The 12,564-nt window shown below is 36.9% G+C and overlaps 1 pseudogene; it reads right to left on the bottom strand.

Moving 5' to 3' along the window:
* Positions 1 to 7,518: 7,518 nt before the first annotated feature.
* Positions 7,519 to 11,181, bottom strand: LOC105206425 (annotated as a pseudogene).
* Between the last annotated feature and the right edge of the window lie 1,383 nt (positions 11,182 to 12,564).

The following is a 12,564-nucleotide window of genomic DNA, read 5'->3' as shown; positions in this document are numbered from 1 at the left end:
GCACGCAGGGAGCGGGGAGCGGGGCCCGTCGGCCGCGAAACCAGCGGCAATCGCCAAGCCAGCCACGGCCGGCGCGCTGAGAGAGAAGCTAAAAATAGCTTTCTTACTCCGCGTCGCCTGCCACGGCCGGCGCGGTGAGGAGGGAGAAGCAGCAATAGCTGCCTTAGCCGTCTCGCCGCGCCACCTGCCGCGAGCTAGATGCACCAAATCTATATTATCGACCTCGATTGAGTTTGTCTGTCACTTTAGCATCCCCTTAAGGCGATGCTGGACCGGTCTCTATACGCGCATATTTTTGGACAGGCATTTCTCTTAACTGGCTTTACAGATCGCAAAATCCTTCTCCACAATTAAAGTAGTAACAAAAACATACACGGGAAACTATAATTTAGTACGAAAAACGAAAATAAATTAAAAAATTATAGTTTAATTATCGGTTTCTGCAGCCGACTCGTGACAACATGTGCACTATATAAAAGTTTTAGATTTTGTATGTATGAAATAAGTAGTTTACTGCGTATGAATTAAATAAAAGAACAATACGACGCTTGCAGAATGGTCCTAGAAGCTCTAGTATGAGAGAAATGAATGTCTGAAAATTGTTTATGTAATTTGCACATGTGTTGGTGCAAAGAGCAGAAATTGGGTTCGTTGTAGTTCAGAGATTTTGCATTAGAGGCGCTAAAGTAAAAAAAACAAGGACAGATGAGTGCGTTTGACAAAGTGCGCTAGTCTATTCCCCTTACTCTTCGCCTCACGCGCGACCCACAGTTCGCCGAAAAAAAATCTACAGCAATCTGCAGTATCGACGTTAAGTGAGTTCCACCGTCAGTCCAGCATCGCCTTAATGCTACCTCACGTGTCACAATGGAAAATAATTGAAGTTTATATAAGAAAAGGAAGGAAAAGAAATTTAGTCAAAGGAAACAAAAAGGAAAGAATGAGTGTGTGCGGTTAAACGTGATTTAAAAGAATTAAGAGAGAACTTATGAGAACAAGAGCTTTGATAGAAGTTTTCCATTGAGGATCCGAGATGTCCTGCCCCTGCTTTTATTTGATAGGATTAGTGTTCTTGAGAAGAGGGCGGATTGACGAATCTACGAAGGCGCTATTTGAGCCAGAGGCGCTATTTGATTAGGCTCAGGAGCGCGCATTTGCGTCTCGTTTCGGGGTGGAGAATTTTTAGTCTCGTCTGAAACAGGCTCGAGGAGGCGCTGTTTGAGCGGTGGCTCATTTAGCGCACAACCTGGTCGCTGTAGACGAGATAGGTACAGGAAGGAGTTCTGCAGAAGAGTGGAAGCCAGGGGGAAGGCATCTTAGAGATCCAGGATGGAAATGATTAGTTATTGAGCCACCCGTTAACTCGTCAGCAATCTATAGCTTGGGAGGCTGTCCTGAGTTGCGCTCTCACCGATTGCTTGACTCGATAGAAGTGTTCTAATTTTCGATTTCGCGTCGTATTTATACCGTCTGGTTGTAGACGAGGAGTACCAGGGAGGAGAGGTTCCCGATTTCTGTTGGTTTCTTAATATAGGTAAGCCCTTTAATGATCACGCGCCTTCTGCGTGCCGCGCAGCTCGCGACTTCAAGAGGGAATCGCATATGAGATCAAGAATTAATTTCGAAGCTTTAAAATTCAATATAAAATGTAATTTCTAAAAGATCTTTGAATTGAGCGCGCAGAATTGTAGTGCTGATTTTTTTGAGTCGTTACATAGCGAAAGAATTAGAATTTTTCAACGCGAACTATTTTTTCATCGATCTTGAATTTTCAGAAGACTCTAACGGTCGTAATTTTTATGGGATGTAGTGCGATAGAGTGCAAGCCGAGAGTGAGTGTAAATGATTTCTAGATTCAAATTAATAAGTTTATTAAAGATACTATTTTTAATGGTCCCGTAAAGATAGACGAAATTATCGTACGAGAGTCGCGAGGAGCGTGCGCCCGCGCGCACCGGTGTCGCGACAAAAATTATTCCGAGATCCTTTAAAAATTCCTGTAGGTTACAACTCTTGAGCTATATTAATTTTGATTTGACAGGATGGTAGTGCCGATTTTTCTGAATCGTTACGTTACCGAAAAGTTTAAATTTCAATATTGCTTTTGGGTGAAATTGATTTTTATACTTTGGACGTTTATAATGCTCTCAGTTTTCTCGTTTTTCTAGTTGCGCGTGCATAGTAGGATAGTGGAGTAGGCGCTCTACAAGAGTGTACGTTTGCAAGGTTATTATTCCTACTATGAGAAAACTATTTTTCTTTATGCTTGGATAAATAAATCTTGAGACTCGGCGTGCGCGCGAGCTTGGAGACGCAAGCGGAGGCCGCGAGGCATGGGGAGACCGCGCGCGAGCGTCGTGAATCGCATTCCGCGCATTATTTCCAATTTAATCAAATTTATATTCTAACTAGTGATCTCAGGTTCGCATGTACGGCGCGATAGCACCTAGTACACGCAATCATCACGCGATCACAGGTTTATTATTTTATTATTATTTTTACGGAAAAGTGTTACAAAATTTGGGCGATTGTGCGTTGCTATTATAATTTTTAGGTTTGAAATGGTTAATTACGTTACATTATCCTTATGTGTCGAAATTTGTCTCTGTAATTTTTCTAGAAGGTTTAATTATTTTAAAATTTACATTAACGGATGTATGCGGATGGTACGTAAGGTTAAAGGAAAATTTTTGGGCACCAGACGTAACAATCACAAATATGCAAAACACTATATGTTTCTATATAATGTATACATACTATACTTCTAAATAATGCATACATACTGTAATTGGAAAAATAAATATTCGTCTTGTTTTAAAATATATATTAATATATACAGGGTGTTCGTTAATGGTTGTCCAGCCTTTTACCGTACGTAGATGCCGTACCGACTGAGCTTGCTAATTTGCTAAACGTTTCCTAGATGACAGCTGCTTCGGTTGAGCGCGCGAACGCGATCTCGCAGGACCGAGTGACACGTACAGGCCCCTGGTGAAAATTTTTCTCATATTTTTTCGTATAATTTTTCCGAACATCTGTATAATTTTTTATGAAACGTTATAAAATGTAAAAAAGTTAAAAGTATTTTTTTAAAACTGTGAGATGAGACATCTCAGAATACTTCAGAATGTACGAAACGTACGTGTACGAAAAGTTCTAACAATAAGAGATGTAGACTTTCTAAGTATTATTTCTACGTATTTCTGAAAAATGTTCCTATTCGTATAAAAATTATGAGAAAAACTGTAATCAGGAATGTTAAATTCTATAAACGAGAAATTTTATAAAAAATTATTAGAATAGTTTTTACCTGTGCATACTTTGTTATATTACATTTGTTACTAAGATTACTATTTCTATTTATTAATCAAATTAATAAATAAAGTAGTAAATAGAAACGTAGAATACTGAATACATTTAATAATATATCCACACAATTTTTATCACAAATTTTTAATACTTGTAATCTTTTGAATTTAAATATTATCTTTGAAGTACTTTTCATTTAAAGAACTTCAGAAATAATATTGTAATGTGATATCAAGTAATGAAAGCTAAATGGTAACGTGGACTTCCACACCACCTTTGAGGTTCCACGATTGGCGCGTTAGGTTTTTTGAAGTGGACCTCCGCCTAGAGCCATATTATACCACATTAAAGACCTATTTTTTTGGTACATAAAGCTTAAATAGATATTTTGAAGTCATATTGCGTAAGAACACACGTAGATGAAAAGTTACATCTACGTATGATCGTGCGTAATATGACAACAAATTATCATATTTTTAGAGCAAGTGCTCGAAGTTTCTCCCTTCCTCCTGCTCACAACGTAAAGCCCGACTCACGATTGCTTCACGTACCCGCTCCAAGACCTGTGGACTTATTGCACGGCAAGCTCGTACAATTCTATCTTTCAGGTCTTGAACGTTTTCGGGTCGTGTTGCATACACCTGCTGTTTAAGATGACCCCACAGAAAGAAATCTAGTGGTGTAAGGTCTGGTGAACGCGGTGGCCATTCATGAGGACCGTGAAGACCGATCCAATAAGCACCGAACTTTCGATTCAATAATTCTCTTGTCGCCCTGGCGGTGTATGCAGGATGGCCGTCCTGCTGGAACCACATGTTAATACGTGATTCCAGTGGCACCTCACCCATCAGGTCGACAAATTGATTTTCAAGAAATGTTCGGTATGCATTGCCATCGACCTTACCATCAACAAAATATGGCCCAACGATATGGTCTCCAAGAATACCTGCCCAAACGTTCACCGACCACCTCACTTGGGTATGTGCTTGCTGCATCCAGTGAGGATTCTCAGTGGACCAGTAATGCATGTTATGGCGGTTGACGGTGCCATTATTATGGAAAACGCATTTATCCGAAAATTCAATGCGTTTGGGAAAATTATAATCTTCCTCACATTCAGTACAGAACCACTGACAATATCTCAATCTGCGAGCTTCATCGTTAATATGCAGCTCTTGAGTCAAGGTTACTTTGTAGGGATGGAAGCGAGCTGTTTTTAAAGCTTTATGTACCGTACTCACGCTAACGCCTTGATTCCGCGCTATGGTTCGGATACTGATGGTTGGCTCATCCGTAACCATTTGTCGTATTTGCGCGGTATCTATGCGCTGCGGTCGCCCTGTACGGAGTATAAAAATAACGATAAAAGAATAGAATATTTAAAATTGCATTATTAAAAAATTTTATTAATATGTACCTGCAGGCTTAATAGGTCTAAATTGACCATATCTTCGCAGCCTCGACTCCAGCCTCGCAAACATTCTTCGATAAGGCTGTCGCCGCTCCGGATATCTACGCATGTAGAGCAACGCAGCTTCTCGCGCATCCCTGTTGCACACTGCATACACCATTATCATATCACACATTTCGTCATACGTGAAATTGTGAGCCATGGTTGCACGCACGTTCTCTCACACGGGATCGAGACGAGACGACAAAAACAGTTGCAAGAAACAACGAAGAAACAGCAACAATTGAAAATCGACAGATATTTCTTTTCCGCGGGAGACTTTGAAAGTTTACTCTAAAATTCTCAGAATAGAAGCAAGCAAGCCATATCTTTCTTTACAAGGCTACAGTTGTAGTTGCGAAAAAACGATCAATTTCTTTAAAATTATGTTCCAATACATATTTATTTATAAAATTGTATGATAAAGTATTCATTATTGTGCTTTTTATCATTACTTGTATTACTTTTTCTGTATACCACACATAAAAATGGTATAAATTGAAAAAAATTATTAAAAATGTGAGAGAACGTGCATGCAATATGGCTCACAATTTTACGTTTGATGAAATGTGTGACATGATCATGATTTATGCAGTGTGCGACAGAGATTCGTGAGAAGCTTCGTTGCTCTATACGCGCAGATATCCGTAGCGACGACAGCCATATCGAAATATGTTTGCAAGGCTGGAGTCGAGGCAGCGAACATACGGTCAATTTAAACCTATTAAGCCTGCAGGTACATATTTATAAAATTTTTTGATAATACAATTTTAAATATTCTATTGTTTTATCATTATTTTTATACTCCGTACAGGGCGACCACAGCGCATACATATCGCGCAAATACGACAAATGGTTACTGATGATCCAACCATCAGTATACGAACCATAGCGCGGAATCTAGGAGTTCGTTTGAGTACGGTACATAAAGCTTTGAAATCGGCTCGCTTCCATCTTGAGCAAGCAATCTTGAGTCGGGCTTTACGTTGTGAGCAGGAGGAAGGGAGACACTTCGAGCACTTGCTCTAAAAATATGATAATTTGTTGTCATATTACGCACGATCATACGTAGATGTAACTTTTCATCTACGTGTGTTCTTACGCAATATGACTTCAAAATATCTATTTAAGCTTTATGTACCAAAAAAATAGGTCTTTAATGTGATATAATATGGCTCTAGGCGAAGGTCCACTTCAAAAAACCTAACGCGCCAATCGTGGAACCTCAAAGGTGGTGTGGAAGTCCACGTTACCATTTAGCTTTCATTACTTGATATCACATTACAATATTATTTCTGAAGTTCTTTAAATTAAAAGTACTTCAAAGATAATATTTAAATTCAAAAGAGTACAAGTATTAAAAATTTGTGATAAAAATTGTGTGGATATATTATTAAATGTATTCAGTATTCTACGTTTCTATTTACTACTTTATTTATTAATTTGATTAATAAATGGAAATAGTAATCTTAGTAACAAATGTAATATAACAAAGTATGCACAGCTTTCCCCGGTAAAAACTATTCTAATAATTTTTTATAAAATTTCTCGTTTATAGAATTTAACATTCCTGGTTACAGTTTTTCTCATAATTTTTATACGAATAGGAACATTTTTCAGAAATACGTAGAAATAATACTTAGAAAGTCTACATCTCTTATTGTTAGAACTTTTCATACACGTACATTCTGAAGTATTCTGAGATGTCTCATCTCACAGTTTTAAAAAAATACTTTTAACTTTTTTACATTTTATAACGTTTCATAAAAAATTATACAGATGTTCGGAAAAATTATACGAAAAAAATATGAGAAAAATTTTCACCAGGGGCCTGTACGTGTCACTCGGTCCTGCGAGATCGCGTTCGCGCGCTTAACCGAAGCAGCTGTCATCTAGGACACGTTTAGCAAATTAGCAAGCTCAGTCGGTACGGCATCTACGTACGGTAAAAGGCTGGACAACCATTAACGAACACCCTGTATAAAATATATATATATATTTTTTTTATTAGTTTTTTTATTGACAATGCAATAACAGCAATATATTAAAGATGCATGTTTTATTATAACCTAAGATAATAATCTAATAATATTTTTGTTAATAACGTTTACTTAAAGAAAGTTTACAATGTTTAAAAAATAAAACTATATATTTTTTTTAAATAAAATTATATGTCCGTATAAAATTTGTTTTATACTAAAAAACAGTGAGAACTTTATCAATATTACAAACTAAAATAAATTTTTTAATTATGTTTAGCAAATAAACAAAAAAATCTTTTTAATTAAATATACTTATACAAACAAAAATAAAGTCTTTACTTGAAAGCTAAATTAAAAAGAACCGAATATTCATATTATGTCATAATTTTTACTTTCATAATTTTTATTTTATATGTTTGCATTTGAATTAATATTAGCTTCATATTTTTTATGCTTTCCGTAACTGAATCTTTATTTTTTAAACATTTCTAGAAGATCTATAGAATTTTCCATTATTTTTTCATAATGTCAGAACAATATCTTTTGTAAAAATGTCGATCATGTGGTTTTAATCTTCAATACTGAATGTATTGTGAACATTATTAAGAAACAGCTTTGTACACGAATCTGTAACAAATAAAAATATTAGTGGATATAAAATTGTGTAAAGGTATAAAGCGTATATTTTATATTACACGTTTAATATGAATAACGCATATAATTTTTTAACATAAATAATGCTTACCATTGTTACATATTTTTATTTGCTGTTACATCTTATTTATTTATAGTAATATTTTCCTTTTCCGATATGTCTCTTAATTTATTGAAAAGAGAAAGCACTTTGTATTTTGTTGACGCCTTACGAGATTTTGAGCCAGAGGTTGGGTGAATATTTAAAAAATATTTTTGTAAAAATTCCAAGGTGCATGTGCTATTTTTGGGATATTTCATATTGAAAATGTAATATGCGGACATCAACATTTTTAAAGCTTCATAAAAAGATAATGTGTTTTCAATTAATACATTTTATATATATAAATAAAATTTTTGACACATTGTATCACCTGTAACAATCAAATATATAATAATTAAAGCGATTATAAAATATATAATAATTAAAATATACTAAAATGAAATCTAGTAATTATAATATATAACAAAATTACCTATGATAACGTTACACGGTGCTGTAACTGGTGGTTTTACCAGGTGTATGCATAAGTTTTTTCCGGTTTTTTGGTAAAAAAAAACACGTAATTTTCAAAGAAAATTAATTTTTTTTATTCAAAATATTGGCCATCGGCTTCTACACATTTCGCCCATCTTTTAGGTAATTTATGAATACCATGCCAGAAAAACTGCTTGTCTTTTGCGGCAAACCATTTGTCGAGCCATTTTCCAACTTTCTCGAAATTGCTGAAGTGTTGCTCTGCGAGCGCGTGCCCCATTGATGCGAAGAGGTGATAGATGGCGCCAGGTCTGAGGAATACGGCGGGTGCGGAAGGATGTCCCATTCAAGAGATTTTAAGGTATCTTTCACTGGTTTTGCTGTGTGAAACGGCTCATTGTAGTGTAACAAAATCACTTTGCCATGTCTTCTGGCCCATTCCGGTCGTCTTTCGATTAATGCGTGGTTTAAATTAATCATTTGTTGGCGATAGCGTTGTGTATTAACGGTTTCGGCGGGCTTCAAGAGTTCATAATACACAATACCGCTCTGGTCCCACCAGACACAGAGCATGGTCTTCTTGCCGAAGCGATTTGGCCTTGGTGTTGATGGACCGGTTTCGCCATGTGAAAGCCGCAATTTTTTCCGTTTTGGGTTTTCAAAATAAATCCATTTTTTGTCACCCGTCACAATTCGATACAAAAATGATTTCCTTTCGTGGTGTTGAAGCAGCATTTCACAAGTGACTTTGCGATTTTTCATTTGACGTTCATTCAAATTGTGTGGGACCTATTTACCGAGTTTATTGATTTTTTCCCATTGCTCGTAAACGTCTGCTAATTGTTTCTTGTGATACATGTAATGCTTCTGCTAATTGCCGTTGAGTTTGAGTTGGGTCATCATCCAATATCCTGCAATTGCTCATCTTCGCATTTTTGTGGTCTATCAGAGCGCTCACTGCCTTTCACATTGAAATCACCACTTTTAAATTGTTGAAACCATGTTTCACATGTTCTAATCGATGGAGCGTGTTCACCAGATGTTTCTACCAGCAAACGATGACTTTCAACAGCCTTTTTCTTTTGATTAAATAAAAAAAGCAATGCGTGCCGCAAATTTTTAATTAGTTAATTAAATGTAAGTTTGTGACATTCATAAACAAAATAGATAACGATACATATTTGTAAGAACTACTTACAGCATGTATTTTAAATAGTTCCTCAAAATCTTCTTTAAAATGTTTCATGATGATTTTTATCAATTTTAGCTCTGTAAGATTATTTGAATTAATAATATCTTGATATTTTTTATGCTTTCCGTAACTGAGTATTTTCTCTTGTTTTTTAACTATTTCTTCCTCTAAAATATCTATAGAATTTTCCATTAGTTTTTCGTAATGCCAAAACATATATTTTTTTGTAAAAGTATTGGCCACGTGGTTTTAATATCTTCAATACTACGTGTATTGTGAACATTGTTAAGAAACAGCCTTTGCGCAGGATATGTGGCTTCAAGATATGAATTAATTTTATGTTGAATCTCAAGATTGCTTTTCGATGAATCATCATGGATTATGTAACGTAAAAATTTAGCCTTATCTTCTATTGTCTCTTCTGTTTCCGTATTAATATATTTTTCTGGCTGCCAATTACTGCATCCAGCTTTAGCTGATAAAACTTTTTTTTGTTTTTGTAAAGGCATATTTAAACTTTGGCTGAGACATCTTTTCATATGGGGTCTATTTAAGTAACAATTTCGGACTCGAAGTTTTAAATATATTGTATAATATCCGTCTCCGAAACATTTCTCGTCTTCGTCCATATCTTTAAAAGTTTGCGGGTATTTATTGACAATTTTTTCAGCTATTATCTTGAACGCCTTAGACGGTATAAATTCTTGGACATTTCTCATTTCTGAAACTGTGCGATTCACAATAGTATTTATTGCATATTTGCTGCGATGTCCACTTTGTAGATCTTTAAGCACTGCTGGTTCTAAATTATTCCATGGTATTTCAAAATTTCTCCAATTTATTTCGGTATGTGATTTATTTGATGTTTGATTTGTTGGAGATGAAACGGATCGCGAACTTGATGAGGATGAAAGAGGTGCTTCCTCGTTTACAATAGATATGAGTGAAGCAGTATCAGAAGTTATGTTAGGATCAATTTCATTTTGTGTAGACCAAGCTTCTTCAGGTTGTAACAACATAAATGTTTCAGCAAAACAAAATTTTAAGACGTCGTCGTCATCAACTATTGTGCCATCTTTTTCCAATACAAGGATAGAACCAACAAGTTGGTTTTGGCAACTTGGCTGTTTCGCAGGAGAAAAGAATTTAATTTTCCCCACTGTAGTTTATTTCAAGTACAATGTTCGCACGCGTTTTTATTTCGCAGAGTTCGCGGCTTCGACTCTCGTTTCTTTCAACACTACGCGTGTCTCGGGCGACTCGGGAGTCTCGACGCGCCTAGGGGTAACGATCCTGGGTTTAAGAACCGTCGCCTGGGAACCGCTACCCTGAGTCTCGACTCTTGGTTCGCCTTGTGAAAGGGCTCGACTTCGCGCACTCGGCCGATACTTCGAATTACGCACTCTGACACTCGGGCTGCTGGAACAGGCAAAGAGACCGGAGGGTTTCGTCCACCGAATATATATCCGCGGCGGTCTTTGCGTGCTCGTCCGGATTCGCGGTGGCGATTCGCGCCCTTGTCCGGATTGGCCGCTTAGATTCTTAATTTTTGTGACCGCGACGAATCCGCGTAAAGCGGATGAGCACGCAAAGACCGCCACAGTGTGTGTGTGTGCGTGTGCGTGTGCGTGCGTGTGTGTGTGTGTGTGTGTGTGTGTGTGTGTGTGTGTGTATATATATATATATATATATATATATATATATATGTACATAGTAAAAAACGTAAGTAATGCCGAAGTATAAATTGCTTACATCATTTTAAAATCCAAACTTATAAATCAAGAGGTGTATATTTGAAGACATATACGGGAAGTGTACATGTACTGGAGTGTAAATTAGTTTCAAGGATAGGATGTAGTGCAAGTAAGCAAGTATATGGAAACACAAAAATTTTCTTGACATTGTAATTTAGACCTTTAATTTTACATTGTTCGTACACCCCAAAATCAGGATTGTATATAATTGTTGTTGTAGTACCCAAACAATAGATGTTTGTATAACTCTCATCTATTAAAATGTATTTAATTTTGCATGTAGTAAAATAATCATAACAGTCTTTACCTACGCAGATCCACATATTTCTTTTATATGCAATACCTTTAAAAGTGACTTGTGAAAATATGTACTTTATATTTTTATTTTCTTTATTACGAAAATAATTTGTTACTATAAAAGAAATCTCATCATTATCGAAATTTTCGGAAATAAATTCTTGTGCATTATCTGCTGTTGCTAAAATATAGTATCTATTCTTGAAATATTGACTTGTTGAAACTATTTAGAATTTGTACTCTCGTGCCTGAGCCTAGTGGCCTGATGGTTCTAAGATACGGATGTCATCTCTGGGCTATTGTGTTCAACTCTTTTTTTATGTATCTCTCTGCGCATTTTGTCAGTTGAACACCGACCTGCGTTTGTAACGGTTGCGTACATGTAACGGACGTATTGCACGTATATTAATAGAATGCCAATTGTTAAATAAATATCCACAGAACCTTAACAGGTTATGGGCCCAGGGCGCGTGAGTGCATAATATTTTGTGAACAATTGGCATTTTGCGTTGTATTTTGGATAAAACTAAACATTTTTCCTGCGTACGCATCGTGTGAAACACGTGGTCGAGCTCAAGATGGCTAGTGATGATATTTCGCTACGTAACATCGTGAAGTTCAACGGTACGAATTTCCAACCGTGGAAATTCCAAATGAAAACATTGTTCGATTACAATGATTTATCGGCTATTGTCGAGGAAAGTGAGATGCTTCCTGAAGAAGCTACAGGCGCGAATGCGGCGGCGAGAAATGCCGAGCGCGTGGCCTGGAAGAAGAGGGACGCAAAGGCGCGCTTCCTCATAATTACGGCATGTGACGAGATACAAATGGAGTATCTTACAGTGTGTGATACTGCTCATGATATGTGGAAAAAATTATCGACGATCCACGAACAGCGATCATCAACGAACAAGGTGTCGTTATTAAAGGATTTCCATGGGTACGCGATGGAGCCGGGCTGCACTATGGCGCATCACGTGGCGCGTGTGCAAAATCGTACCTTCCGGCTACGTGATATCGGGAAGGAAATCGACGATGACACGATCATGGCCAAAATTACGTCGACGCTACTGTCGAAATATCGTGCTTTTAAGACCACATGGGCCAATGTTCCGGAGAGTGCGCAGACCATCTCAAATTTGCTTGATAAATTACTACAAGAAGAAAAGAATGTACTCAAGGAGGAACAAATCAGTGAAGGGCTCGCTGCTATGGTGGTCAATCCAGCGAAAGGCACGAGAGGCAACGCGGAAAATAAAGGCGGGAATAAGGGCAAGCAATTCAAGAAAGCCGAGAAGAAAGAAAATGCTAGATGTTTCCGATGCTCTGAAAAGGGACATTTTGCATGGGAATGTCCGACGAAACCGAAGAAGAAGCCTGCTGAAAATGGCGGTGCTTCCGGTAGTGCA

The sequence above is a fragment of the Solenopsis invicta genome, chromosome 10 (assembly GCF_016802725.1).
Source record: "Solenopsis invicta isolate M01_SB chromosome 10, UNIL_Sinv_3.0, whole genome shotgun sequence".
Taxonomy (NCBI): Eukaryota; Metazoa; Arthropoda; class Insecta; order Hymenoptera; family Formicidae; genus Solenopsis; species Solenopsis invicta.
The sequence above is the reverse complement of the archived record's forward strand: the minus strand, read 5'-3'. Positions and strand labels throughout refer to the sequence as shown.